This window comes from Thunnus albacares, chromosome 9, assembly GCF_914725855.1.
Source record: "Thunnus albacares chromosome 9, fThuAlb1.1, whole genome shotgun sequence".
NCBI lineage: Eukaryota > Metazoa > Chordata > Actinopteri > Scombriformes > Scombridae > Thunnus > Thunnus albacares.
In genome coordinates this window covers 3,995,376-4,020,055 of record NC_058114.1, presented here as the reverse complement: position 1 = coordinate 4,020,055, position 24,680 = coordinate 3,995,376, and the positions used below count along the sequence as shown (strand labels likewise).

Genomic DNA, 24,680 nt, shown 5'->3' with positions numbered 1-24,680 from the left:
AAGTGTGGCAAACTACCAATTAGTCGTAATTTTTTAGAGTTTATTTTAAATTATATTACAGGTCAATATCAATTTTGACGGATCAAGATATATGAACAGTTTGTAAACAAACACCAGAGTAGAAAATCTTATTAAGTCAAGAGAATGAATGACAACAGTAAAATGATTACCTAAACAGTCTTTTGTAAATTTACAGCCCAGTTCCAGTGTGACTGAAGGAGAACGTGGTGCCATTCAATTTGTTCTCTCTGTTTTTGCACAAAACTGTAGTAAACTGTATAACACTGCTGATGCAATGGTGACACTCAATTCTATGGTGCTAAATTATGTTCTGCTGTAGGTTTGTAATCATTTGTGTTGAAATATCCAAACTCCTTAAAGCTGGACTGCGGGACTTTTGTCTCCCCCTTCTGGCAGTGAGAGTAATTACAAAAACAATGTTGACATGCGCTTACATCGCAGGCATAGACTACTCCGTCTCTACTGTTGCGGCTGAAAAACGGTGGATAAATTGTGAATTTGATTCATTCGGTCCAATAACATTTAGAGAGTCTAGAGGAGTCGCACAATTAAATTATTTTATCTTCATTCAAGCTAGCAGAAAGCTAGCTGGAAGTTAACCGGCTCAGCCTGCAGAAGTCTCTAGTCTATGCATTCATCCGGCCAGCGAAGGAATGTCAAACCCAACACCAGATTAAAAACTCCGATCTACTATGAAATACAGAAAGGTTTATCTGGCAGTGATAGGCTTAAGCAGCATTGTGTGAACTTGTTTGGCTTTAATGTAACAGACAGTCATGTATATGTAGAAGCCGCTCTGCAGGTTTAAGAACCGTCCATCACTGTGTAATTTTCCTACAAGACTAAAGCACATATATGTACAGTAATAATGATGAAACTCTCTGTTTCTGCAGTACGTTCTCCTGCTCTCCCTGGAGTGCATCCAGGTTATACACAGTTCCCATCACAAGGAAAGCCTGAACGCTGACATATCTGTTTTTTTATGATCTGAGAGCAATGTGAGCAAAATCCAATTTTTTTGCATCGAGACACAGTATGTCTTTTAATGTATTCTAACATGATAGGATGATAAAATCTGCATTGTGATGGCAACTATAACCGTAACCAGAGAGTATAGACTTCACAGACATTTCTATTTGTATTTGTTGAGACAGAGAAAAATATTTATAGTTGTAGCTGCGTACAGCTGATAAAAGAGATGTTTTTTTGTCATTCACACTCATATTGTTGGTATATTGATGCGCTAAAGTAATTTTTATACAATTAGCTATTATGATGATGAGGTATAATGTAACAACAGCTGCTGATCAGCATTTTCTCTAATGCAAGGAGGAGAGAAAGTTACGCTTTCCTTTTTTAAAAAATGTTTGATTTTCCTCCCACAGAACTCCTGGATGCAGCCAACTCACACATCTCAAATTTTGGAGGCTCTTTGCAGGTGAGTCCAAAGTTTCAGCTGCAATATTGGGAAATGATAAGGTAGCTTTGACTCAAACAAAAGGAAAGCTATTTACTTGAATGAATTTCCCAACTCAAGCAAGTTTGAAGTCTCTGCAAAATATTGATAAAACAATTGAAAGAGGACCTTGTTTACCTTGAAGGTCTGATAAAGGTCTTTAGATATATAATCATCTGTACATACAGTCTATGACCTCGACCTTATGATGTGATCAGTGTCGTCTTGCAGAGGGAAACACAACCAATTTTGGGTTAAAGGAAACAAATCTGCATGAAAATCAGTTTGAACCCAACTAGCCTTATAAAAAATAGGGATATTTCTCTCTGAAAATTGGAAGATCATGTATTTTTTTGTTTGAGAATTGATATTTTTCTCTGAGAATTGGGAAAATATGAATATTTTTCCATGAAAATTGGTAAAAGAAAGTGAAAACATGCTTACATAAACTCACAAAAGTACACTACTTACATCAACATTGAGTTTATTGATACTTACATAGACACAGAGCCTGGTCATCTAGTTACCTCAGCTGATGGTAAAGTACTCGTACATTTGTTCTTCCCCCACCCCCACCCCCCCATCCTGCTTCTCCGGCTGTCTGTCACCTCTGAGCTTTAATACAAAGGGACATGTACGATTGACCCGGCACTAAAGCACTAACAGACTGTCTGGGCCCTTTATGGCCAGTAAAGAGAGATGAACTATTAACCTCCATTGCCCTCTCCTCCCTCACCATCACACCCCTGTCACTCTCCCCTCTGTTCCCTCTTCCACTTCACCATCACTACCTGGAATTGGCTGTGGGAGGGGGGGGCGGGCGGCTGGGTGGCGGGGGGGTCGTCGGGGGGTGAGAGAGAGAGGGGTTAAGAGCAGGGTCGGTGGCTTTATGTGACATGTCACCCCGGTGGTTTTTTAGGCATGTACAGCGGCGATGATCGCTCTGCCTGAAAGTACTCAGTTATTGGATTGATAGAGCTGCTGATACAGGAGTGCAATCATATTGTAGCTGGTGTTACGCGACAGTGATGGAAACTACAAGCGCTCGTATAATGTTTGAGGAAAGATGTGTATATTGTGTGTGTGTGTGTGTGTGTGTAATGGTGATGATGGGAAAAGGGCTGTTGGGCAGAGATGTGGTTTAGATGATACTTTAGAGGAAAAATACTGAACGTGGACTCTGACAGTGTTTAGCTAAAATCACTCCCGATTTGCTGCCTATTTCACTATATTACTATATGCCATTTTATTACAATATCCAAATTCTAAGTGTGAAATTGATGCATTAGGATATGACATATTATGCCTTGATATGTTCTTCCACCCCACAATGGATTAACAAGACTTAAGGCATTTTCAGACCTCTAGTTGGTAACCCTAACCCTAACCATATGTCAACCCAATTGCCTGAAGAAAACGTTGGCATTGAATGTTTCTGCAAACCACAGAAACATTGAATATATACGTTTCAACACATGTAATACGTAGCATATTAACATATCTGCCCGTTGAATAATGATGTTTTATGATGTGACAACGCTGTTAAGGTCTGGTTAGGTTTAGGCACAAAGACCACTTGGTTAGGGTTAGGGAAAGATCATGGTTAGGGTTAAAATAAAAAATAAAATAAATACGGCCGATGTCTCACTAAAAACGCCCGCTTTTGTCGGTTGAAACGGGAAGCGGACATTGGTTTGGAGGTGGTCTCGAACCGTGTTCCCTGCTGATTTCCAACTTGCTGCTGAGAAACTTACTAACCATCCACCAACCCCTCCTTCTCCTAATATGAAAGATCAACTCATATAGATCTCGCGTGAACTACGTCACTTTGGAAATGTTGATATGATGCGATTTGTTGAAATGTTAATATGCTACATATTTCACGTGTTGAAATGTAGATATTCAACGTTTCTGTGTTTTGCAGAAACGTAAACTTCCAACGTTTCATTCTGGCGACCAGGCTGCATGTGTTGCAAATGCCTAAACATAACCATAAAAAACATTTTGTGCTGTAACCATGAATAAATATTGTACTGCAAGATAGAATACTAATAGGTTCATGATCAACATTTTTACAGCTTGCCAAATACATTAATTAACAACATTTTCTCATTATGTTGACAGAAATCATAATTTGGGCGACATTGTTTCCTTCAAAATGTATTTTTGCTGTTGCAAATTAGTAGTATTTGAATATAATTTTTAGGAGACAGATCTGTTTAAACTAATTTATTGTATGTGTCATGATCCTTTCGCAGTCTGGCTCTGTGTCCTCAGCTGCCGTTCTCCACTGGTCCTCCAGAGGCCCTCAGACTTTTCTACCTTTTTGTTTGGAGTGGACTGAGTGGGAGAAAGCTGATTTGAGTCTTTAAAAGACTATCTTGCATGATGATAATGTGGGTGGCCTATATTGGTTGGTCTGTCTTTGTTTTCACTGTGGTCTGAACTCGACAGCATATACTCTGTCTCAGTGATAAAGAGGATTGTGTGTTCTGTGTGTGTTTCCTTCCACACCTGCCCTGCATCAATCCTCATTAGCACTGCCCTTTTCCCAGTGTTTTCACTTCATCTCCTTATTCTCCTCACTTGAGTTTCTCCGCCCATCTCCCCAACTGCACCTCATCCCCTCATTAGTTCAGTTAGTATTTCAGTCCTGTGTTTCAGTTCGGTCTTGTTGGATCCTTTCTTTTGTATTGTTCAGTTTTGTTCTGTCCGGTTCAGTTTTGCTTTGCTCCTGAGGCTAAATAAAGTTACTTTTCAGTTCCTGCTGCTCCCTTGACAGTATAAAGAGAATTGTGAATGAGTGAACAAGGGATTTTGGTCTCTGAATGATGACAAAAATGAATAAAAGACAAAATACAAGATGTATTTTCATGATATCTGTCAGTTTTTAACCCCTGTCATCTCATGTGAACCGTATCTTTGAGACTTGTCACCATGGCTACTGCCCTCTCTGACTAGATGCCTCCAGTTGTGGAGAAACGAATCACTCTTCATTTGAAAGCCATTCTCAATATGCATCATTTGCCCTGATCATGGGGCGCTCACACACGCACCCACACACATAAAGAAACGATCAAGTGAAAAAAGTCAGAGAGGCAAACATGGATCTCAGACAGCAGTGGAGAGTGGCAGAGGAGTCCCCATAAAGCCAAGGTTAATTCCTCTGCCTCTCCATCCATCACTGAGCAGCTGAGAAGAGGGGGTGGGAGGTGATGGACCACTTTCAGCCATATATATGTGTGTTAGGAAAGAAAGAGGGGGGGTGAACAGAAATACAGTTGAAAGAGAGACGGGGGAGGCAGGTCTGCATCGCCCCATTGTCTCCCCAAGCACCCATAAAGGGCGTAGGAGGCGAGGGATCATAAGCCTCGTTTGCCAAGAGTTATGGCTGCCAACAGAAGGAGAGCCAGAGCAGGCAGGCCTGACCAATAACTGCTCGGGATGTAGTTGTCACGGTAACCAGCGGATGCTGATGCCGGCGGGGTCAGGAGAGATCCCAGGTGGACAGCAGCCAGGACAACACAACGCTGTCTGAGAGCGCAGTAGAGACGTCACTGTCACTGGTGATCAATGGTCAGCAGAGGGAAGGAGTGTTAGCGGTTAACCTCCCACCGAGAGAAACATGGAGAGTGACAGGGAGATTATTTTTTACTGTAAAGTGATGATGACAAGGAAAAAGGAAGATGGAAAAAAAAGGAATGTGGCTGTTTAGGTTTAGGGGTGGAAAGAGATCAAATTAAATTGTACTTTTTTGTCTGCTACAGCAACATATCTGCTCTGTGAATCACTTGTCCTGTGTTCTCCTTTTGAGAAAAAAAATCAGAAACCAAAAGGGAGAAATTTCTATTTTCTTCTTTTTGGTTTCATGTTGGCGCTGCCCCCGAGTACCGTCTCTGTCTATGTAAAAGGTATGGATCTTATATAACCAATCAATTCTTCCATAAAGCAATAACATGTTGTTCTATCATAAGCAGAGCAGACGGTCGCACTGAGCCTGATTGCATCCTGCTACACAACACAAGAGCCACATTAGCTTATGTTAACGTGGTTCAGTTTAGGCACAAAGACCACTTGGTTAGGTTTAGACAAAGATCATGGTTTGGGTTAAAATGATCACTTTGTTAAGGTTAGAGAAATGGTGTGGGTTAATATTTCCTGAAAGTTAGGCTACCTTCATCGCCATGGCTACAATAATAACCACGGGGTTAAGGTTAGGGGACAATCGTAGTTACGGTTTTTAAAAAACTGTCCTGACTCACGGTTGGTAATGTGACACTTGCGGTTGGAAATGGAAAACGAAGAGCAGTCTTTTGTTGTAAAGTCCACTGTTGCGTTATACCGTCCATCCACCCCTCCTCCACTGAATGAGGAAATTTCTCAACATATATACGTCATCTGAACTGCACCACTGCTCCGGGTCACAATTACTACAGCTGCCAGATGGCATTTGTCACTCAAACATAACTATAAGTCATTTTTGGTAGACTGTGTAATTTTTCCTAGGAGGACGGTCACCTATTATATTGGATTGCATTAAATTGTGCTGGTTTCCCTAATAAAATGGGCAGTGAGTGTATATTCGGATGTCGAAAACCATTCACTCTTCTCCTCTGAGGTGTAGTAGAAGACATTTCTCACTTCAGAAAATATTGTGCATTATTGTATGTTTGTATGCATGTATGTCTTTTTAGATACTGAAAAATGTTGTACTGTCATAAATACTCACCAGGGCACCAAAGGGGTATTAATTCACCACTGAAAATATGAAAATAGTCCCCAACAAATGCATTATTTCATCATGTATGAGTAACATTTGCTAAAAACTACAGTGCCCAGCTGTTTTAGGAACTTACTAAGCCTTATCTGTCATCCATTTACACCTAGGTTTACATCACACAGGGTGTGAATGTCAGAAAACATCGTGGATTTTGGGGTTTCTATAATATAGAATAAAACCAGCCTCATCCTTTTAAGTCACAGCTGAATCGCACATAATCAGCTTTGAATCACAATTCACCTGTGTTGTTTTTGTATCAGATCATCTACTATTATCTAGATACGTATCAAATCGTCTGAGAGGGACAGATACACATCCCTATTAGTGCCGTCTGTTTTCTGTTTCCTACATACTTCTCCTCTGCTGTCAGGAAGGGAGATGTTATTAAACCATGCTATGCTCATTTTGCTCATTCTCTCTCTCTACACTCCTTTCTTTCTGTCTTACTATATCTCTCTCTCTCTTCCTCTTTCTCTTGCTCTGTATGTCTCAGAGGGTCATTTGCCTGTTCAGATGAGATTATGAGCTATAATGGAGGAGGTGTGGAGTGCTGAGACAAGGAGAAATGGCCCACCGTGCAGATAGGAGATTTGATGGTTAGTCGATAGCTCTTCTCCTTCGTCAGATAGAGAGAGGAGGAGAGCATGGAGATGGGCATGCATTGACCTTGTATTATATAGGAAATGCATTATTTTTGAAGATTACCTGAAACGGTCTCAGAAAATCATTTTAGCATGAGCTAACCTTGAACATTCCCATACTTATGTAAATGATCGTCATCAGTGGTAATCAATGAATGGAATAGCCTTGAAGGTCTAAAATGTTATTGAGAACATTTTCGATTTAAACGAAATTTCGTTGTCAGGTTGGTTAAAGCGGCTCTGTAAGACAAAGCAAAGGGTCACATTGATACAGATATTTTTTTTTCTTGCATATTGATCATTTTAAATGGGTTTGTTCAATTGGATATGTGTTGTTTATGTAATCCTTGAGTACTAAGCTTGTTACTTACTGTCAACCTATTCGTCTTTCAGTCGATCAGTTTGATCCTGGAGTGGAAAATTAAAAAGGTTTCCATTACTATAGATGCTCTGATCAGATACTCAGTATTCAGTATCAGTCTGATGCCAAAAACACTGATTATATATCAGAAAAAATTGACAGATATACCCTGACATATAAAGTAAATACATAGTTTTATGCAACCTGCTGTAAAGACAAGTAGCAATATGTGATAACTATGTGGTCAGTTTTACAATGATTATAATATTATATATTAATGTACAATAATATCAACATGTCACATAGTTTTAGGTTCTTGTCCAAAATAATGAAGTAGTAGGTGGCTGTGGCTCAGGAGGTAGAGCGGGTCATCCACTAATCGGAAGATCGGCGGTTCGATTCCCGGCTCCTCTAGTCTGCATGTCGATGTGTCCTTGGGCAAGATACTTAACCCCGAATTGCTCCTGATGGCTGTGCCATCAGTGTGTGAATGTGTATGAATGACTAGCTCTCCTCTGATGGGCAGGTTGGGACCTTACATGGTAGCCCCTGTATCCATTCAGCATATGAATGTGTGTGAATGGGTGAATGTGATGCGTAGTATAAAAGCGCTTTGAGTGGTCGGAAGACTAGAAAGGTGCTATACAAGTACAGTCCATTTACCATTTACCATTCACTGAGCTGATTCTGAACAAGAAAATCATGAATTACAGAAAACTGATCTTGGATCTGCCATAAATGACCTGATCACATCTCTGCAGAGAAGTAATGAAACCACTGCTGATCTCACAGTATCTTCTAAACTCTTTGTGACTGTATTATGGCAACATAGTCACAACAGAGAATGTTGATGTTGGATGAGTTTACATGAGTCCAAATTAAATTCAATGACAAACCAACAACCAAAACCAACACGTTGTAAATTATTTCTATATATAATATCATACAATATCTCCCATTGTGGTTATGTCTAATTATGGTAAAGGGCAACTAAAACCTTAATGTTGGGGAACGACTGGTTAAAACAAGCAAATAATAAGCTGTTGGGTTGTGACAGGATTTGTTGATACTGGACTGGGCAAAATATTTCATTAGTAATAAGTGTTGGTTTATGATCAATCAGAACTAGTTTGTACAATGTGGGGAATATAATTGTTTTGAACAGCAACACTCAAAGATGGATTGAAAAGTCGGCCATCATAGTGGGAGGAGACGTGATATTGTCTAAATCTGTGGATACTGTTTACTCTAAAGTTTTGTTTCATAACCAGTTTGCTTCCACTATGATAAATAGTGTGTCACGTTGCCTGTAAAATAAACACCATAGTTGGAGCCCAGTGCAATACATGGTGAACCCAATGGATGTATTATGAACTGCAGCACAGACCTTTAGCACAGATTTGTAGATGTTGTCAACTCAGTCAGTCTGTATTCGAGTGAATGATAGTTTGCCCTGAATTATGATCAGTCTGAGGTCTTTGTATGATTATTTCTTTTTTACCATCTGGCTGCATGATAACAGCAGTAGCTACATCAGTATAACATGATATTAGGTGGTTAGCTGTGAGAAAAATGCCACATGACCATGTCCAGTGTGGTAAACACTTGGAGAGACATCATGTAAAGGAGGGATATAAAAATGTACAACAACGAGCACCAAGAAGAAGAAGTACGGTTACTGATCTGTGAAATGGCTAATCAAATGGAAATCAGCAGCAGGAGAAGAAGAAGATGAAAGACACTCGTGAGCTGTCAGGCCACATCTGGACGGGACGGGTCATGTTGTGAGGTTTACCTTCTGTCTGTGGAAGAAGGACACGGTGACATGAAGCACCTGAGGGACGAGCTCATCATCATCAACACTGACAGGAAGCATGAATGACACCTGACACATGGCGGGACCCCGAGTGCGGTCTGCTGCTAACAGCTGCCCTGAAAGGACTCTGATTGACCAGATCTGACACAAACACAAGTGAACACACACACACACACACACACACACACACACACACACTCAGAGGCATGAAAATACAGCCAAGGGCGAAGGGTAGATGTGGCTCAATACCTTTTTCACTGTTTCATTTCCAGTATGATACAGATATCTCTCAGGCTGCAGCTAATGATTATTTTCATCACAGATTAATTTGTTATTGTTTGTTTAACTGATCGTTTATTTAATCTAAACAGATAAAACATTTTAAACAGGTTTCTAGAAGCAGCTAACTTCAGGTTTCCATCACAGAAATATTGTTTAAACATTGTTATTTCTGTAAGTTACAGCAACCTGAACAATGTCTTCCATGCTTGTTACCACTTTTATTGTGTGATGATCTCTGAGGCCTGTACTACGAAGCAAGTTCAACATACTGAATGAAGTACTTCATATGATAGGAAACGGTGATACCAAGAACCTGCAGAAAACTGTGTTAGGGACACCAAAAAGTCATATTCAAGGAAATGAAATGTAGACGACAGCCTGTAATCATATAACAGAATAAGATGTAGAAACACTAGAAATAATTTCCAAATATTAAAAGTAGGCTAAGACTTAAAGGTGCAGTGTGCAGAATTTAGTTGCATCTAGCAGAATGGACTTGGCAGAAATGGAATATAATACTCATAAGTATGTTTTAATTAGAGTATAATCACCTGAAAATAAGAATAGTTGTGTTTTCGTTACCTTAGAATGAGCCCTTTATATCTACATAGTGAGCTTCCACGGAGCCCGCCATGTTTCTACGGTAGCCCAGAGCAGACAAACCAAACACTGGCTCTGGAGAGAGGCTAGTGTCACGACCACCTTAGCTTCTCCTACATGCTTGGAAGGGGAGGGGAGGGGTAACCTCACCACTAGACGCCCTTAAATCGTACACACTGGTCCTTTAAAATACATGTAGGAATTATTATATATGACTTAACTATAGAGTGAGTATTTTTTGCTATTTAGTTGGATGATGAAGAAACCGTTCTGATTATGTCACATAAAGAAAAACTTAAAAGTAATGTCAGACTGTTTCTGCTACTGAAGCAAAGAGTGGAAAAGTAGTTAATGACTGATGAGATCTATCATGACACAAATGTTGCCAAATTTATAATCATGGGAGCCAATTAACAGTGTGGATTATTTTTCTAATAACAGACATCGACTTTCTTTTTTTTTTTCTATTATCATCACACAGTTGTCTCATGTTATTTTGAACTGCAGTGGTTGAATCACAGTGTAAAATCATCCACACAGTCAGCTGTCACTCCCGGGAGAAAATCAACTTTGCACAATTAAAATGCAGCTAAAATCATCATCATGTGTTTAGTGTCAAACAATCTCTCTGTTTGTTAGAAGCTCTGTTTTAAAACCAGAGAGGAAATAGAAAGTCTGTAACAATAAAATGTTTCTACTGACCTATAAATATATATATTGCTCTTTTTTACTTGTCACTTTATTGTAACTCAGGACTTTTGTCCATGTTGGGATCCTGTAGGAATGATGATTTTTTTTTTTTTTCCAGTGATCTGATTGGTCAGTGGTCGAGGTGTTGACAGGTTGTGATCTGATCGTCTGAAGTTGCTCCAGAGCAGGTTAGCTGTTCAGCATAAGTTACCATGGTGATGCACTGCAATAAGAAGTGAACCACCATCATAGGACTAAAAACTCAGAGTTTGAACCTGAAGTTACCTCGCTAACCCCAAATCCTGCTTCCTTGTACAGACCTCTGGTGTCATCTTGTGTTTGCTATGTGGTTCACCTGTCTGTCTGCTTTCTGCAAGTGATCATTGGCACAACTGGGAACACCTGAGGGTATTCCCAGCTTACTTAAGCCTGAGTGCAGCACAGTTCTCTCTCTCCTCTGTCATTCTGCTGTTGCGGCTGTATCTCTGCTCTCTTCAGGCATCCCTTCGGTTTTGGTTATGTTACTTTAGTTATTTGTTTTGCTTTCATGCACCTTGCAACACCTGCACGCACACACTGAAGTAACAAGAAGAAAAACACATTTTTGAGAGGAGGGGGACTTTAACTTCTTCTGTTGGAGGAACAACTGTTCCACAAAAGATTTACAGACAGTTATGAGACAGGAGTGGAAGGTACAAATACGTCTTTTGAATAAACTGTTTGATTTTACTGTCCCTTTAGCGACAGAGCTAAGCTTACAAGCGTACAAGCTTTATTTACTCCTATTCAATAACATTTTATCAAAAGAAATGGTGAACAAAACGCCAAGTAAACAGAACAATGGAAAGAAAATACAGAATAGTTCCAGGAGCTGTTGTTACTGACTAGCGATAGCCCAGCAAGTAGCAGTTAGCTCACCAGCTAACAGCAGCTCACCAACTAGCCTGCGAGTAGTCACTACGTCTCCAAGCCTCTGAACTCACCTATTTCATATGAACGAGTGATGTCACTTTGTGATGTGAACGCCTACAAAGATCTATCCGTTGACTGTTTCTGCAACCAGAGAAAATGGTCTTCAATAAGCACAACATCAGACATATTAGAATCATTTAACGAAATCAGAGATGTGGGCAGTGATTCGCGTACTTCTGTACTTACACTTAAAATTTTGAGTGCAGAAGTGCGTTCACACTGAGAGGTATGGGAAATGCGCTGTGAGTACCAAGATGGTGCACTCAAAAGGTCAAAAAGTTGAGTGTGGAACTATGGACACTTCTAGCCCCTCAATGGTTGCCATCTTGGCTACGTAGCGGAAGGGGAGGGACCACTTTTCAAACTGGAAATGGCAGCCAGGTACGTTGTAATTACAGTGAACATCACCACATTAAAGTTATACGTGTGTTTTTTAGCATTAAGCACCACTACACTGTTGTCGGATATAAGCCATCAGTATGTTTTTTGGGTTAATTTAGCAGTCTGTAATGATTTGGTAGCGTGAACGATAACGTGAATGCTAACGCTAGCTAATGCTAATTTGCGATCGTCGTTTCCGTAAAGTGTACTAACAGAAGTCTGTGATTTGAGACACAGCTTTACTTTGTATTCTGGCCTTTGACTTGTAAGTTGATGTTTATTATATCATGATATTGCAACTTTGACTTCAATAATAGGTCTTAATCATTCTCCCACCACCAGTATAGTTGAGCATAGACTCACTGTTCACACATAAACAAAACTTCTCAGCCGACCACTAATTCGACCCTTGACTGGTCCCCCCCCCCCGGCCCCCCGCAGACCAGAGATCCCACTGTGTTGTGCGTGCAGAGTTGTTAGTAAAGTCCTATGTGAGAATGTGTCTAAAATGCATCAGAATGTGTGCAGTGAGCTGAGTGAATATGCATCGCCGCACCCACTTTAATGCATGAAGCCTATCTGCTGCTCATTCATATTTATCTGCAGCACACACATGCATCCGGACACACAGCTGTTCCAGTAAGTGTAATCATATGCTCACGGCTTTCTAATGTGAAACAACCTGACGGTGCAGCAGTGTGTTTTTGTTTACTTGGATGTTGTGATGTGTTTGCAAACAGTTTGAGCGAACGTATTGTTGATGTTGTGTATGAAGCGGCAGCTCCGTCATTTAAGTGTGTGTGTGGTTCTAGTGAAACCCCCGAGAGACGGACGCAATAAGAAACTGTCAGAGCTTTCAGCGTCGAGCTAATGTATAGAGGATACACACACACACACACACACACAAACACACACTCAGCTCCTGTCATTGAGGATATTGACTTGGTGATCAAGTGGAATCAAGGATTGTCTTAACCTCTGCCCTGCAGCTCCTCAGACTCACAAAAATACAGGAACCTCCATCACACTGAGAAATATGGAGGATCAAACCTGACTATTAGTAAATATACAAATAAATAAATGAAAGATTAAATTAAATATTCAAATGAATTTAGAATTTTTAAAATAAAAAAAACAAATAAATGAAGTTGAATAAACAAATAGATGAAAAATGTGTTCTTAATGACAGTGTGTAATGTGTTGGTCATGGCTCGTAGTGATGAACTTACAGAGAATTATCAGTGACTCTGCAGCTTTCGTTGGTTTATGGAGCTTTATAGTTTCAGCTCATTGTTTATAAATCTGGCTGCAACTTTACTGTTTTGGTTCACTCTCAGCGCTCTAGTGTCGTTTCTGGTCGCAGCAGGCAGCTGTTTTCAGAGAAAAAACTCACTGTACAAGCCACTGTACACTACCTGCTCAGCACCAAACGGCAAACAGACACAGTTAGCTGGTGAACATAGTGGAGCATTTAGCAGCTAAAGAGCCAGATATTTCCCTCAGGAGTTGGTGGAGACCAAAAACAGAGCTAAAAGAGAGTGAATATTGTACTTACATTCAGCAGGTGGACAGAAACACGACTCCAAATGAATGATAATGTTGCTCCATAACTGCTGGATGTGGAAATAAGTGACTGTTTGCTAACACGTTCAGCACATCAGCTTAAAAAGTGATGATATGTCAGTGCTGTGCTCAAACATTTGTACAGATCATATTTATTTCAAACTGCACCTAAAAGAGACATGACAAGAATGGACAATCTGTCTTCACCTCTCTGTCCCACTCAAGTTATTTGTCTTTCTCTGTCTTTCCTCCTCTATTACCCCGGTAACCCCCCTCCTCACTCCAAACACCCTTACATTACGCCTTACACGCTCTCACCATCTCTCCCTCTCCCCCCATCCCTCCCTCCCTCCCTCCCTCCCCATCTCTCTGTCTCACTCGGCTTCTGACACCCTGATCAATTCCCCATCAAATCCTAATGCTGCGGTTTAACTCAAGTGTGGCATCTTAATTAGAACGATAACTGCACACTGTCAGGGTCATCGACTGCGCCGGCCGCCAACCAATGCTTCTCATCGACAGGCTGCCAGCGCTCAGAGAGACTCTGAAAGCAGGGGACACATAGACGGAGGGGGGGACAGAGCGAGATGGATGGACGGAGACAGAGAGACGGAGGGTTGAGAGGTGAGTAAAAATAAGAAAATAAGTCTAGAAACAAGAAGGGAGAGATGTTTTGGTTTGAGGGGAGAGGACGGACTGAAGGTGAGCGAAAGAGAAGAGACACTCTGGAGGGAATAAAACAACCTGAAGACGTCTCATTGTTCTGTCAACATCGTGTCCTCAGCAGCACATGACTGTCCCTGTCAACCTCTGCTGCTCTGGGACTGAATGACTCATTTAACATCCAAAGAAATGTGTGTTTGTATGTTTTTTTAAGTGGTAGGGTGGTAGAGTGGAAAAACCTTCAAGGAAGGACAGAAGCAGTGTGAAAAAAATGTGACAGCGAGGAAGGGATTCGTGTTATTTGAGAAAATATGTTTTTACATGTTGGAGAAAGAGAAAGGAAAGGAGGAAAGGGGAAAAAATGATAAAAGGAAGAAAAAAAGTCAAAGAAATGAAGGAAAGGAAAGGAAACATGTAGCAGAATTAAAGGTCAAGATAACAGAAGAAGAAGAAAGGAAGGAAAGAAAAATGAATAAAGGCCGGAAAGAGAGAAAGAAACAAGAGAAAAGACATGAATAAGAAAAGGGGGAGAGTGAATGAAAGGAAACAAGGAAGGAAAGACCAGAAAGGAAAAGAGGGAAGGTAGGAAAGAAGGAATAAAAGCTGAGAAAAGAGTATAAAGAAAGGAAGAAAAAGAAACAGGAAGAAAGAGAGGTAATGAAAATGAATAAAATGAAACAAGAAATTAGTGGAAATGAAAGAAAAGAAGGAAGAAAAGGAAATAACAAAGGAAATATAAAGGAAATAAGGAAGAGAGTGGAAGGAAAGTAAGAGAGTGAAGGAGTGGAAACAAGCAAGGAAATTTAAAAGGGAGGGAGGAAAGAAAGAATAGAATATAGAAAATGAAAAAAAGAGAGAAAAGAAATTAATTAATGAAGAAAAAAGAGTAAAAAGGAAAGGGAAGTGAGGAAAGCAAGAAAAGGATGAAGGAAAAGAAACCAGGAAGTTAAGACTGGTAAAGAGCAGGAAAACATTTTTATTTTACACTGTAAAAAACATCTTTGTTCTGAAAAGTGACGAAGAAACAAATTTCACTGTTAATAAGAAAGAAATGAAATCAAATAATGACGACAATTAAACAGCTGCAGTCACAGGTCCTTCACACACACACACACACACACACACACACACACACACACACATACACACACACACACCAGGCAGGGAATTCCCTCCTGTTCAACCTGTCAAGTGGCGATTTGTCCTCTTCTTCTTCTTCTTCTTCTTCTTTTTTTTTTTTTTTTTTTTTTTTTTAATTAGGGAAGGAAGAGATGAGGGGAAGAAAAAAGAAAAAAAGAGAGACATGAAGAGCGAGTTTCCCTTTTTATGTGACAAATAAAGAAATCAATAAATCATTGTGAGCCTTTGACAGGTTGTGGTGAGGAGGGGCCGTTCCTCATGGACTATTTATGAAGCTGTCGCCGCCTTCTCTCTCTCTCTTTCTGCGTGTGTGTGTGTGTGTGTGTGTGTGTGTGTGTGTGTCAGCCTGTTTGGTTGGTCGGTTGGTGAGCGAGAGTACTGTCTGAAATATTTAAATGTTTGCGTGCATTTCACACCGGACCTGTGGCCCCACAGAGGGGACGGCATGCAGCTACAAGAGCGGGCGGGAGAGTCGCAAAATAATTAGTTTCAAAACAGGCGCACATAAAAACCCAGGCGTGTGCACGTGATACGAGAGCACAGAAAAGTATTCTCGCGAGGGAGCGTTTCTGCTCTGACAGCACAAACGCAGTCCCGCGAGAGGGAACGCGAGCTCGCGACTGCTTAACCGTCGTTCGCTCGTCAAGTTGACTTTTGAGACTTCGGAGGCGGGGATGGAAGACGGTCCGCTCCTTTGATTGGTCACTTAGAAATATCAAAGACTAAACAACAAATGATATTTAGTGACTGGTTATTCTCTTTTTTTTTTTTTTTTACCATTTACATACTGGATTACCTTGGTAATCTAGTCCAGATTTGACAAGTTGTTTTTTGATTTAGACCTGGTTTAATGTGGTCTGGATCAGTGAAATCACCTTTTTTTTCTGTTTTCATAAGCAAAATGAAGTTTCATAAATCTGAAAGTGGGTTTAAACAGTGTTTAAGACTTTTGCCATGATGTTTAACAATTTTCCATCAATGTAAGTGGTAAAAAAATGGAGAATCAGCCGCTAAATATCATTATTTATGTTTCCCTTTGTTCTCTCAGGCGATTGCTTGTCTTCAACTGTGTCAGTGATCAAACCAAACAGCCAATCAAAGGTCATGGTCAGTATTTTAAATGACCAATCGAAGGAGTGAGCTTATGAAACCTCCTGCTTGTGAGACTGCATTTGTGCACATGGAGCAGAAATGCTACCTCGCAAGGATGGTATTCCACTCGCAGATACTGTCCTGTGCACTCGTGTCATGTGCACACACCTGTTTTTTCATGTGTGCAGGTTTTGAGACTAATTAAACACCATCCAGAATTCAATATGTTTGTCATCATGAGTGTGTTTGTGTGACTGATTCACAGACATGATCACCAAAACTCATCCTGCTGCATCTTTATGTGGCTACAAAATCATTTGTCCACATTATTTTAGAATATCCTAAAACACATCAATGAGCTGCACCGCTGCACTGGGTGACATGCTCCTTCATTATGAAGAGTTTGGTCATGTTAGTTTGTTTAGAAATGGCTCCAAAGACTAATAACAGCAATCACATTTTCAGTCTCAGGAGAGTGGTTCTATGTATTACACACTGCCTTAAAGACAGACGCTACTGAGCATGTGATTTGCTAGCTTGTGCTACTTTGTACTACATTGTGAATTTCTCAAAGAATTTAGGGTTAGGTTGTGATATGCAGCACAACAAGCTAACAGGCTAGCCTTATCCTTTAGCATTTTCTTTTCATGGTTGTACATCATTTTATTCAATAAGGAGTTGTTGAGGAAGGGAAAAAGCCCTCCAAGCTAGCAAATTTGCCAACTGACTGTTAGCTAGCTAGCTCGAGCACTAACGGCACAATAAGTTCACACAGTTTATTCAAAAGATGTTTATATAATTCACTCCTGTAGTAGATGGTGAAACACATTAATAAGGCAGGATAGCTTCCACCATTTTGGTATTGCAGCTCTGTTCTCTCAAAGTTCAATATTTACTGGTTAACGGCGCAAATGCACCTGTCAAAGTAGAGTTTAATGCAAAAATCTGTGGGGATTTACTTTAACTCTGCAAGCGTATCCAATGATTGCTGTAATTCAATTTATATTAATTGATCACGCTGCAAAATGTTGCCATTTTAAATGCTGGTGTGACTGAGCCTTAAGGTTGGGGATATTCTATATTTTTCTTATTGTTGTTGTTGTTGTTGTTGTTAAGTCAATGAACTGATCTAGAAATGAGTATTGTGTGTGTATCCAAAGCCTGATATATCTTGTTCCTCTGTTCTATAGAGTTCACAACAATGAGCCACACCATTGAACTGTGTGACATGTTCCTTTATCACCATGAACACACACATTGTAGTTTATTTTGACTCAATCACACACACACACACACACACACACACACACACACACACACACACACACTATTCTGCTGCCAGAAATACTCACTAGAACACCAAATGAAGCTGAAAATAGTTCCCAACAAATGTAGCCGACTATTTAAGTAACGTTTGCTAAAAACAGACAAGGCAGTCAGAAAGTATTGAAAGGCAGACTTACACATTACTGGTGTTGGTCTTTTTTATGGGATTTGTTGACAATAAGAAACAGTCGTATCCTTTAAAATAAAGTTCTGTGTTTTAGAATAATGCCAGCCTGTACAACATGAGTGTGTAGCGACAGACCCAGCAGTGGGCTGCAGCTCCCTCTCTCACAGCTCTGCCTGACTGAGTCCTTCTGCGTCTCTAAGCAGGCCTTGAATGGGCATTAGTTGATTAATGAATTAGAGTTTAGATCCAGAGGGGGCTCTGCCAAAGACTACAGTGTCCCTAACCTGCTGTAATCCAGCTATTACAGGAAGATTATCCTGATTATTACACCAGTAATGTCCTGGCAACCCCCTAGCTCAAATTACCAAGAGGGGTTGGTTGAAAAATTTGCCAGTTTTTACTTTGGGATAATCCTTAAATGAGAGTCATTACCCTGTAAAAACCCTCACTGTCTGGTCCCTTACTGGACAGGTGGTCTTTCTATAATTTCCTTTTCATTTATATTTGGTCAGGAAAAGATTATTTGACTAATTGATTACTCAGAAATTGAATCACCATCAAGTTATGGTTACAGATTATCAAACAAAAAGGCTAAAGAAGAAATCAGAGCTGTCACTGTGGGGTTTGGGAAATTGTGATTTTGTTCAAGGTGGTGAAAAAACATTGCAGGGTCGTCCAGCAAAAAAAGTTGAACCTGGTTCAGTTTCTGCTGCAACACAACATGATGTCGTCCAGTAAGGCGATGCGTCGGCCAATCACATCCATCCACATTCCTGGTTGATTATTCTGTATCGGGAAAGCCGCGTTTCTTCTGTTTTCCTCTCAATCGTTGAGAAGAAAGATAAAACAGTTGTCGCCGAGATAACTTTCCAGAGTTGTAAAATCCTGATGAGCCTTTAAACACGTTCATCTGTCGCTCCAACTCTGCAGCCTCTCGTATTATTTTAACGCAGGGTTGTTTTCAGCGTGAATGCAGTTTGAACGAGTATCCAAAAACGCTGAGTCAAGAGCAACCGGACTTTTGCCTCTTTGTCCAAAAGGCTTTCTCAGTTCTGACTGAACGGACACTCGGGTAGTTTACACCTTCAGGGTCGTTGAGGTCACATGTAGTTCGTTAGTCCTCTTGTCAGTCATTTGTTAGAGTCGCATGAGTCCAGGTGTGAATGGGTGTTAAACTGCTGCGGAAGGGGTGAAAGGACAACATGCAAGTGATCAGTGGTGTCATATCCATCTCATCTGTTGAGAGATAGATGTCCTCCTTCACTCCTCTTTCAAACCGTCCGATATGTGTACATTGCTGCCCTCAGAGTGCCCCCTTGTCCTTCAGGTAGACTGCTTGACCTCAGGAGTTGGCCCTCCTGTGTTGGATCATGTGCAGAAGAGTGCAGGCTGTTAAAAGTTGCAGATGTTTTGTGAGAAAGGAAACACATTCGACACACAAGGATGCACACAAATCCTTTCAGTGAGAAACACTGACTGTAAACAACTTTTCAAGAAAACTCCACAGGGCAGCTTTAATCATTTCGTGACCCCTCACATTTATGTTGTGTGACCCCTTCTGAGGTCGGGAACCACTGCGTCAGAGAGAGAGAGAGAGACAGAGAGGAAAAAGAGATGAGAAGATTATAGAAGAGAAACAATGGAGGGATGAGGATGAAATGACAGTTGTGTCTCTGAAAGGCGTCCTGCTCATTATAACACCTGGTGTCAGTCTTTGTCTCCCCTCCTGTATCTTTATGAATGTCAGATGCATGCTCACTTTAACTCTGTGTGTGTGTGCGTGTGTGTGTGTGTGTGTGTGTGTGTGTGTGTGTGTGTAGCAGCATCCCACTCGGTGCATATCCACAGCACCGCGTGCTGATTCAGCTCGTTATCTGATGGAGCCGTAGACAGAATGGGTTTAAATCTCAGCATTGCCGCAAGCTCTCACACTGCTTCATCTACTGTTTGCTCTCTCTCTGTCTCTCTCTCTCACACACACACATGCTGCACACTGCACATATTGGGCTTCACAGGTACACACACACACACACGATAAAGAAACGCTATAATAGACATCACAAAAGTAAGAAAAAAATGTGGTATTTTAAAGAAAGTACTTTCTCCGGCTCTGACTGTAGTTTCAATGTGCAGATGCTTGAAAAACCTGAACATCACACCCTTCCTGTGGTTGCGGAACATATAATTTCAATTTTATTAACCTTTATTTATTCAGGGGAGTTTCTCTGAGAGTAATGCTCTCTTTTCCAGGAACGCCCTGATAACATTCACACAGTTACAAATGAATACCGGGAAGCTGCCCAGTACAACCACAGTCCACCCATATTGACCCAGAGCACCCAGAAATAAGAACAACTTTTAGGTTGCCAAGTTGGCTGGTGTTTATTCCCCAGCGTGACACTTTTATTCAGCTCTTTATTCATCATTAAGGCCGTTTGACCGAAGAAAGAGCAACAAAACATCAACCGGAAATTATTCATTAACAACTTGTTAATATTCAGAACTGCAGACCTGATGGATTCAGGGAAAGTTTGTTGGATTATAACTAAATTTAAAGCAAATTCATGTAAGAATATACGCTTTGTAATCATACTATAAACTGAAATCAATGCCTGAATCAAGAATGAACTTTTATTCCTGAACTGAAATATTGAAGTTTGACACAGGGACCTGCTACAAGTTGGACCTTAAAGGACCAGTGTGTAAGATTTAGTGGCATCTAGTGGTGAGGTTGCAGATTGTGTAGTCGCCCTCCCCTTCCCCCTCCCAAGCATGTAGGAGAATCTACGGTGGCTGCGAAACTCGCGAAAAACGCGAAAGGTCCCTTCAAGAGCGAGTGTTTGGTTTGTCCGTTCTGGGCTACTGTAGAAACATGGAGGATATAAATGTAGATATAAAGGGCTCATTCTAAGGTAACGAAAACAGGATTCTTATTTTCAGGTGATTATACACTAATAATTAAAACATACTTATGATTATTATATTCCATTTCTGCCATTTCATTCTTCTAGATGACACTGAATTTTACACACTGGTCCTTTAAAGGTAAGTTTAAAAAATGCATATATGCTCATCTCAGATGAAAGTGTATTATGCTTTGATGTCGTAGCGCCACGTTTAGGGGTACAAAGATCAGTTGATTAAACAGAATTGTTTTAGTAATTTTTTAAAGCAAAAACGCCAAAAAAATATCTGGTTTTAGCTTCTGAAATGTGATTAATTTGTGCTTTTCTTTGTCATACATGACAGTAAACTGAACATCTTTGGGTTATGAACTGTTGTTCAGACAAAATAAGACATGTAAAGATGTAACCATGGTCTTATAACAGGCAAGTTCACCATATTCAGACATTTTATTGACAAAACAATGAATCGATAAAATAATTGGAAGATGATGCACATTACCAAACACATTTCCAAGTACTCAAATCCCATTAAAGCTATTGGCACAAAAGTAATTTGGGGTCTTGGAGCCATTTGTTATCCAGCTTTGGATGCATTGTTGTGGAAACCTTTTAACTATGACTACAGACTTATTATCATTTATTAATGAATTAAGTACAATTATTAACATCTTCAGATCTATAGAGCAATTGTAAATGACTTATTAACCAATAATAGAGCCATTATAGTTACAGTTTATAAATCCTTTATGAAGGGTGTCTCTCTAGACACTCCACACTCTGGTTTAAATAATAATTTGTGTTTAATGTGTTTTTTTCCACAAAAAAGTTGGATAACCTTGTTAAAATTCTCATAATGACTCCTTCTTCTTCTCCCTCATTGAAAACTCCAGAATCTATAAAATATGTAAATATCCATCCTCAGTGTTTGTGCACTGGAGGCTTCAAGTTTCCACGTCACACTTGTGTCAATCTCAGAACCCATCAGCTGTCATCTGATGACAATTTCGCCTCTGGGGGCAACGGCCAATATCTGAGGGGTTCCAGTGTAGCCAGCGGACATCCGGAAAACAGATAATAGATATCCGGGCCAAGACCTCCTCCTCTTCCATGTGACGGTCATTGTTTAGCAACTTGAGACACAAGAATGGAGGTAGAGCTGAGAGACAACGTCTACGACTGGATTGTTTCACAAGTAGCCAGTTTACACTCAGTTGACAGTTTAAAACCAACCTGCATGCAACCGAAACACGTTTCTGTATAAAAACACCAGAACGCTTCCAATCTCCAAATCTTACAGATCCTGTATTCATATGCAGATATCTGTTTAGAGAGATTACACTTGTGTCAGATGCATACTGGACCTTGATTGGCTCCAGACCAGTTGTGATGACGTGTTAAACTGAGATTTAAGTTGAGAGCAGAGCAACTTTCCTCCTTCAGCAGATGAATGTGAACACAAACTCTGCACATACATCATCGTTTTTTCTCATAAACACAGGAGAGTTATACGTCTCCAGGACATAAAACTGATAAAAGAAGACTCACAAGCCAAAAAGACCGAGAACCAGTGCTCTACTGTCCTCCGTATAACAGCTCCTCCTCCATCACTGCTCTTTATCCTCTCTCCTTCCTCCTCTGTTTTCCTCCTCCTCGCCTCGTCTTGTTTTCTGCTCCTCCATTAGCGCTGCAGCTAGATCGCTTTCAGAGCCCTGCTGTCAGTGCTAACCACACTGTGACCCCGCTGACCCCTCTTATATCCGCTGCCTTATCTCTCCAAAACCCACCACGGCACCCTGCACCTCAGCCCCTCACCGCGTACTTGGCTGCTACCTCTCCCCGTGGCTGAGGAGGAGGAGGAGGAGGAGGAGGAGGAGGAGAGGGAGGAAGGGGGAGGAGGAGAAGGAGGAGGCAGCGGTCAGTGACATGCAGAGCTCCAGGCCTGTCCCTGCTCATTTCAGGTTAGCCCGTCTGCATTAGCACCAGCCAAAGTGACAGCTGTCAGCGCCACTGAGCGCGCTCCGGATGTTCCCCCTCCATCCGTCCTTGGAGTGTGGCCAGGACGAAGGTAAGGAGAGGAGAGGAGGGGAGAGGCAAGGAGAGCAAGGAGGAAAGGGTAAAGGAGAAGAGAGGAAGACGAGGAGATGTACATGAAAGAGAGGAGAGGAGATAAATGGGCAGGTGACAAAGAGATCAGAAGAGAGAAGAAAAAGAAGAGAGGAGGAAAGTGAAGAGAGATAAACAAGGACAGGTACAGAGTATAAGAGGAAAGATGGAGAGAAAACAGAGGGCAGGAGAAGACAAAAGACAGAAGCACAGAGGAGTATGATGGAAGAAAAAGAAAAGAAAGAAGAAGAGATGGAAGGAGGGAGGAGAGAAAAGAGAAGAGAGAAGAGGAAACAATGTAATAAAAGGAGAGAAGAAGAGGGGAATCAATCTATTTGACAAAATAAGACGGAGATCTAAACGGTGTGTTTGTTTTGTTTTCCAGGACGTCTCTGACCTCTCTGTAGTTTTCTGGACCTGCTGCTTTGATTTGGCCTCTCTGTGGCCTCGGAGCACCGCCCGGGTTTGTGTGCGAGCAGCGCCGCCTTCTGGCTGGAAGATGAGCAGCAGCAGCCGCAGAAACAGCAGCAGCAGCAGCAGCAGCAGCCTGCTGCAGTGCTCTCTGCTCGGTGCAGCTCCGAGCATCACACCGACCTGAGCACAGGAGGAGAAAAATAAATGTTTGGGTAAGATAAACACACCGGTAGGTCTGTTATTGTCTTTACTAAATGCACATGTAGAATTGTGTTTTGCTTTTTTTTATTGTATGTGATTCATGTGTTGTTTTTTTAATTTGTTGCATGAATTAAATATGACAAGAGTTTGACAGATATTCATCTGAGTAGCAAACATGAATTAAAGTTATTTAGTCTTTGTGTTTTTAGGATTATAAAGGTGACTTCACATTTTTGTTTGGTTGCACTCAGTGTCATATATGCATGTATGATGTATGAAACATGGGAGTATTATTATTCTGTCTCATCATGACTTGATTTGTACCAGAAGCTGTTTTCTGTCAATCCTACAAATGAGGTAAAAGTACTCCTTTATGATGATGATTTGGGGGTTTATCATTCTGTGATTTAACTTAGAAATATGTCTAAATTAAAAGAAATATTGTTCAGTATTGAAACTTTTTGAAACTGACTGTAAAATATCTCATTTGGTGAAGTTTAAGTCGAGCCTGAATTTAATTTACAACTTCAGTTTTATCATTTTGTCATTTCAGAATTCCTTTATTTTTTTCTTTTATTATGAGACATGATGTTTATTCTCACAAGTAGTGATAGTGCCGACACAACCTCATGTATGTAAAGGTGGAAGCAGAATACAAAGAAAAAAGAAAAGTTTCCCTGAAGCACGAGTTTGCGATATTCAGTCTGTCTTTTTCCTTAATCTCTCTTTTTTTCCTGCATCTTCTAATATCTTTACTCATTTCTCAGCTTGTGTTTGTGCTGCAGCTTCAGCGTTTGACTGTTTATGTCTTTTAATACATGTTTTAGGTCTGAGCCTGTCAAAAATCGATGCCATAAAACATGAAAATCCTTCACCTCCTAGTAATTCATCCTGGGTGTGACATTTGCAGGATTTGTCATTTGTTGTTTGCAGGCTGCTCGCTGTCTCATCTGAGGTCAGAGGTCGAGTTAATGATCCCGTAAACATCTGAAATCCGAAACCCGGAGATAAAACAGCGACATGTTCAGCTTTTCATTCAACCTTCTTCAGTGTATCCAGCTTTAGAGTGAGTGATGTACGTCACAGGATGCCCTAATAACTCTGTGTATGAATAAATAACACACACACATGTACACACAGACACA

At 40.6% G+C, this 24,680-nt stretch overlaps 1 long non-coding RNA gene across 3 annotated transcripts in view; it reads left to right on the top strand.

The window, feature by feature from the left end:
- LOC122989588 overlaps window positions 1-24,680 on the top strand; it is a 37,090-nt gene that overhangs the window by 8,820 nt on the left and 3,590 nt on the right. For 2 of the 3 annotated variants that reach the window (XR_006405110.1, XR_006405109.1), the window contains exons 3-6: window positions 1,407-1,459; window positions 14,086-14,187; window positions 23,306-23,546; window positions 24,469-24,601. This is a non-coding gene — a long non-coding RNA (uncharacterized LOC122989588). Of the gene's footprint in view, window positions 1-1,406; window positions 1,460-14,085; window positions 14,188-23,305; window positions 23,547-24,468; window positions 24,611-24,680 lie in introns of all 3 variants that reach the window. The other variant, XR_006405111.1, reaches the window with a different exon arrangement.